We start from the raw sequence: 6,000 nt of genomic DNA, 5'->3' as shown, positions 1-6,000 counted from the left end.
CGAAACAAAGTGTTCCAGACTAACCACTTGAGCCTCCTTCCCATCACACTCTTCCTTGCTCCTGTCAGCCTTCACTATCAAACATTCAACACAACAACAAAAGGTAATCATCTCTCAATGCTCACGAGGCTGGCTGTGTCTCGACTGAAATTAGCCCTCCCGTTGGTCGGTTGACAAGGTTGCTTCTGACAAGAGTGTCATCTGAGACAAATACTTTAATTTGAGCAGGCACGTATCAATCTTAAAGAAAAAAAAAGGTGCCCAAAAGAGCACTGCGAACTAACAACCGTGCTGCAGGTTTGTAGTGCGCTAAGGGCTTTCCAATAACGTCTTGTAATTCGACCTGACAACACTCTGGCTTATGACAATGCGGCAGTGCAGGAGCACTCGAGGAACCAGGTCGGTGACCGCCTGGCTCCGGACTCGGCTAGGGGTTAGGAGACAGGAGCACGCCAGGCTGGGTGAGATCCAGATGAACCACCAGGTCCCCACCCGCTCCAAACCAAACCATTCTGGATGTTTCCTCTCTCTCCCTTTCTGCACACAGCCAAGCAGATCTTCAAAAGGCGTCTTAACTCGAACCAAAGTCGCACGGATTCACGTGCGATCGGGCGAAGTCTTGGCTTGCTGCCTCGTGAGGAGCTCGGGGTGACTTCTAGGCCAGTGGCTGCAGCGAGGCCAGGCCAGATGTTTGGAGCAGGTGCTCTCAGCAGGTGTTCGCAAGGAGGCCCTGGGCTTTGCAGCTGAGCCAAGCTTCCAGGCCTCGGCGCAGTGCGGCGTGCAGTGAGGCGGTGTCTTCGAGGGAGTTTGGCGAGCCCATCCATATTTTTTAAAGGGCTCGCGTCCTGCAATCCAAGGCTGCTGCTCGGCAGGGTCGAGGGTGCACCTGCGCTGTGCACGGTCACGTGACTCACCCCCCCCCCCCCCCCCGCATCTCCGCAGCTAGCCAGACCGGGAGACAGCGAATGTAACGTCCCAGGACAAAGAGCAAGGATAGTTCCAGAAACCCGTTCGGCTGTGCAAGTGCAAATGCCGGCGTCCGGACACCGGCGGCTCGCCGTCCGCCTCACTGATCCTGCTGCGCTCCTAAGGGAGACCGGGTCTGCGCGCGGCCTGCGGTTTCCCGGCGCGCACCTGGCGGCCACGGGTGCGCGCCCCACCCTCCAGGTGAGCAGCGCCAGGCCCCGCCCTCACCGCAAAGCTCCGCCTCTTACCCGCGCCTGCGCAGTACCTCCGGCGGCGCTGGGCGCCGGGGCGGCGCGGCCGTCGCAGTTCGGCGGGCGCAGTGCGCGTGCGCCGTGGCGGCCGGGGGGCGGGCGGCGTCCGCGGCGAGGAGCGGGGGTGGGGAGGCGCCGTCTGGCTCGGGCTGGGCTGGCGGGGAGCACGAGCGAGCCTCGGCGGCCCCGTGGGCAGCCTCTGCGGCCCGCAGGTGAGACGGGCGTGGGGCCTGGCGCAGGGCTGTGAGGGGAGAGCGGGTGGGCCTCGCGGCGCGCGGACCCAGGTGAGCGCAGCCCGCGGGCCCCGGGCGCATTGTCCGCGGGCGGCGCCCCTCAGCGCCCCCTGCCGGCCGGGCTCGGCGGGGCCGGGGCGCGGCGGGCTAGGGCCGGGGCGTGCGCGAGTTCCTTTGTTTGTCGCCCCCGCCCGTTCCCTGCCGCCCCCGCCAACATGGCGCTGGTGGGGTCCCTGCCCCTGCCCGGCGACCGCTTCCCGCGCGCTTTGTTCCGCGCCGTGCGGGGGGGCGGGGGCGGCGGCATTGCGTAACCGGGCGGGGGAGGGGCGTGGCGGGACCCCAGCGGCGGGTCACCCTGGTGACGCCCTGCCTAGGGGGCTTGGGGCTGGGGCCCGTGTGACCTTGGGTTTGCCTCCCGTCCGCGCCGGGGTGAAGCGCGACGCGGTGCGGGTGCTGCGCAGCGCTGGGGGTCGCGGTCCCTGGTGGCTTCCTGCACGGCTGGTGCGTTCTGGGCCTTTCCGGGAGGAGGGGGTGTGGGGTTGAGAAATGGCTTCAGTCAACCACGTCGTTGCCTGCGCATCACAAAGTTTGTTTACGCAATTGTTTTTATATTGATTTGGTTTTTATAATCAGCGAATTGGGTTTTGTAAGGGTTATTCTGCTTGAAGTCTTACTCCTGGCTTAAAGGTTTATTTATCATCGTGTGCATCCACAAGCCGTACAAGGTACGTTTAAGTGTAAAGGATTTCAATGTGTCTAGTGCGGAAGATGGGATCCGTACCGAAATGCGAATGCCTCAGTAACTTTGCTTGGAATTTTCTGGAAGAAACTGCAGCCTGAGAGGATTGATGGAGAGTAATTGCCTTCTGCGTAGCTTTTGTTAGGCTGTGAAAATGAAACCCGATCTTAGTCGTTTTTACCTACATATTCTGAGCATACTTTTGAGGTGGTGAAATTTTGGATAGAGGCGAGAAGGCTCGTCTTTAGCCTTCTTTTTCACCCCTTCAGCATTCACCGGGAAAAAAAAATCGATGTCTGATTTATAGGATGTTCATTAACAGGTTTGATAACAGTTAACGTTACCTAATATAGTTATAAAAATGTGTGGTGTTTTTTACAATAAGTAAAATGAAATTAGCTTAAAATCTTACTAAAATGCCTATGAAATGGATCGAGCAAAAGGGATTTCAGTCTAAATTAATTTGTATGAAGTCTCTTGTACTCTAGACTGAAGACTTAAACTCAATATCCTGTCTTGGCTGGGAGTACAAGCCGCGCTGTCATGAGGGACCATATTTTTATACTTTGGGATTTTGAAATATATGTGAATGGGTGCTTTGTCTGCATATTTGTTTTATGTATACTGCATGTATACCTGGTGCCCAGGGAGGCCAGTAGAGGGCTCTGATCCCCTGGGACTGAAGTTAACAGTTTGAGTGCCATCTGGGTGCTGGGAATCAAACCTGGGTCCTTTGGAAGAGCAGCCAGTGAGTGCGCTTAACCGCTGAGGCCTGCTTAAGATTGTTAAAAAATACTTTAACTGATTTGTAGACCTTGTCTGATTCCACTTTTAGTGTTCAAAGGCGATGGGGGATAGCTCAAGACGGTAGTGTGAGGTTGCTGTCCTGTGCTCCACATCTAGACTTTACACTCGGTTGTGCCATCACCAGACCTAGCAACAACAGGCGAGTAACTCCAAGGACTGGTTGGCAGGGATGGGAACTTCAAGGCCATTTTGGGTAAAAGTCGGAAGGAGGCTGGAGGGGAGAGCTCAGTGGTAGAGCAATTCCTACCTGCGTGGTGGACTCCTGGTTCTGCCTCTGGGAGAACAAAGTGACTACCCTGTAGCTCTCTGGGAGTAGTGCAGATTGTTTAGGGAATGAAGTCGTTTCTTTCATGTTGTTGACCTGCCTCCTGCCTCCTCCCCGTTGCCACCGGTGCTGGGATCGAGAGGGACTGACTCAGTAGTGCCCTTAATTACAGGCTCCAAGCAGACCACAGTACAGAATGCCAGTCACACTTGGGGAAGTGTGTGCTCAAGGTGCCTGCCATTCTCTGTCTTTCTTAGGGTCACAGTTCTCATTTTCATTTGGGGAACTCTGAAAAATACTGCCGTTGTGGGCTTGGAACTTACTTTTACGGGACACAGAAGGGCTGAAAACAAAAGACAAGGGGATTGGTGGATTTTTAAAGTTACTTCCTCTGCTAAGTGGAAAACGGGAGAAGTCAATAGAGAACCTACTAGTACTACATCAGATCGCTTCAGGGCAGGGCTTACCAAGCTTTAAAACTGAGGGTACCTCATTGTGCAGGGGCCTGCTAGGGGAAATTGGTTTTGTTTTGTTTTTTTTTTTTTTTCTGATTTTTCTGAAGGACATATAACTTAGTTTCAGTTTGGCTAACTTCAGTAGGAGTGACTCCATTTTGATTTGTAATCTGGTCTGTTGAAGCCTAGTGCAAGATTGAGCTTGAAGACCATGGTGTAGTGACATTTCATTTGTATTTTAATAAATAAAGCTTGCCTGAAGTTCAGAGAGTAAAACAGCCTGCACTGATCATCTTTACAGACCAGGCAGTGGTGACACACACCTTTAGTCCCAGAAGCCACACTAGTTTGCCATAGAAACTGGGCGATAGTGGTGCTTGCCTTTAATCTCAGCAATAGAGAGGAGTATAAGATGGGAGGAGACAACTCAGGCAGAGTTCCTGGAGGTTCCTGGAGGCAGGATCACCATTTCAGACTGAGGTAGAGGTAAGAGCCAATGGCTAGCTGTTTTGCTTTTCTGCCCTTCAGGTTGAACCCCAATTTCTGTCTTTGGGTTTTTATTAATCGTGCTACATTGTCTCTTTGTTAAAATTATTTTTTATTTGTTTTTAACTGTCTTTATGCTGTATCTTAGGCAGTAGTGCCTCCCATTACTTGGGAATGGTGGTGTTGGGATTGATATGGTTGTGTGTGTGCCTCTCTTGTTTTGTGGGTGATCCCAAAATTTACCCTTACCGGTTGATAAGTCAGTCTCCTGGGAAGAGTTTTCGTTTGTAGAGTCTGACCCTTGGGGTAGCTAACACAGTTATACCTGAGCTAACTGCAGTATTAATTATTTGCAGTATTTTTTTTCTAGTATGTTAGAAATACATGAAGGGAGTCAGGCGTGGCACACACCTCTAATCCCAACATTAAGGGATGGAAGAGACAGGAACACTAAAGTCTCAGGCAACATAGACCTATTGTGGGGTATTTAGAGGTTGGAAATATCTGCATGCCCATTAGTAGAATCTCAGTTTGCTGAGGAACATTTAAATACAAATTTTCAGCTAAATGTATATTCTTTTCCTCTTTCTAAATGAGAAGCTGCAAGATGCTGTTTTAACTAGCTGCTTTTTTTCAGTTTGGAAGCCTGGTGTCATGAAAAGCATGTTTTGGAGTGGTGTGGCTGGAAGTCAGGATTTCCCCCTCTTGTGTTGAACTCACCTCTGCAGTACTGGTCAAACATGTGGAGTGGAGACTTTAAAGCCTTCAATTCCTGAGCTGCAGACTGGGAGGAAGCCTGTCCCAGTGTAGTTCCAGAAACACAGCTGGACAAGTCAGTGTTGATCCTTTACCCTTCCTTCTCTGCTCTGCCACAGTTACTAGTGCCTTGTCTTTATGAGGAAGTAAACAGCTTGTTTCACACTCTTGTAATATTGAATCTAGTTTAAGTTAAGTCCTTATTGGGTGCCTAACTTAAAATTTTCCTAAGTCAGACCTGGAGAGGTGGCTCACTGTTAAAAGCACTTGCTACTCTTGCAAAGGACTCCTGTTTGGTACCTAGCACCCATGTGGCAGCTCAATGAGGTTTGTAGTTCCAGTTTCAGGGACTCCACTGCCCTCTTCTGGCCACCATAGACACTGCTTGCACATATATGTACATACAGGCAAAACACCCACGAATATAAGATAGAAGTAAATCTTTTTAAAAAAAATGATAGATTGTATTAGGTTCTTTCCACGAGTCCTTTAGGACTTACGTACATGATAAGAAATGTGTCTGCAGTATAACATTTTTAAAAAAAAATAATTAATTTTATGTACATTGGTGTTTTACCTACATGTCTGTGAGAGTGTCAGATCCCCTAGATTAGAGTTACAGACAGTTCTGAGCTGCCATGTGGGTCCTGGGAATTGAACCCAGATTCTCTGGAACAGTAGCCTATGCTCTTAATCTCTCCAGCTTCCAATCTAATAGTTTATTAGGAAGGTGTATATGCTTAGTGTGTGTGATGGACTTACACGTTCACAAATACCTGAGAAGAGAAAGATTTCCTGCACAGGACTAAGAGTATTTAAATAGGAAAGAAAAGAAGTCCAAAGAGTGGGTGGGGACAGAAAGAGAGTTGACATTGGTAGGAGTTAATAGTTTGCAGTGGGAGAAATTTTTCCATCTGTTCAGGCTTTGAATATTCAGCTAAAAGTTAGATGTTACCTTTTACTCTTAGGAGGCATAAGTACCTTATCAGGAATAGGCTAAAGTTCATAACAGTTTATTCCTTGTTTTCCTGTCAGTTTAGTG

General features: G+C 50.2%; 1 protein-coding gene across 3 annotated transcripts in view; it reads left to right on the top strand.

Annotated features, from left to right (window-relative positions):
• Positions 1-1,276: 1,276 nt before the first annotated feature.
• The window catches only part of LOC121445376 (spindlin-1), a 49,501-nt gene continuing 44,777 nt past the window's right edge, over positions 1,277-6,000 (top strand). Inside the window, exon 1 of one of the 3 annotated variants that reach the window (XM_041647502.1) lies at positions 1,277-1,429. The gene's annotated coding sequence lies outside the window, so the exon portion shown is untranslated. Of the gene's footprint in view, positions 1,430-1,778; positions 1,952-2,008; positions 2,176-6,000 lie in introns of those variants that run through there. The other 2 variants (XM_041647503.1, XM_041647504.1) reach the window with 2 other exon arrangements.

This window comes from Microtus oregoni, unplaced genomic scaffold (genome assembly GCF_018167655.1).
Source record: "Microtus oregoni isolate MIOR12 unplaced genomic scaffold, Mior012 000181F_ref0000086, whole genome shotgun sequence".
Lineage (NCBI taxonomy): Eukaryota > Metazoa > Chordata > Mammalia > Rodentia > Cricetidae > Microtus > Microtus oregoni.
The sequence above is the reverse complement of the archived record's forward strand: the minus strand, read 5'-3'. Positions and strand labels throughout refer to the sequence as shown.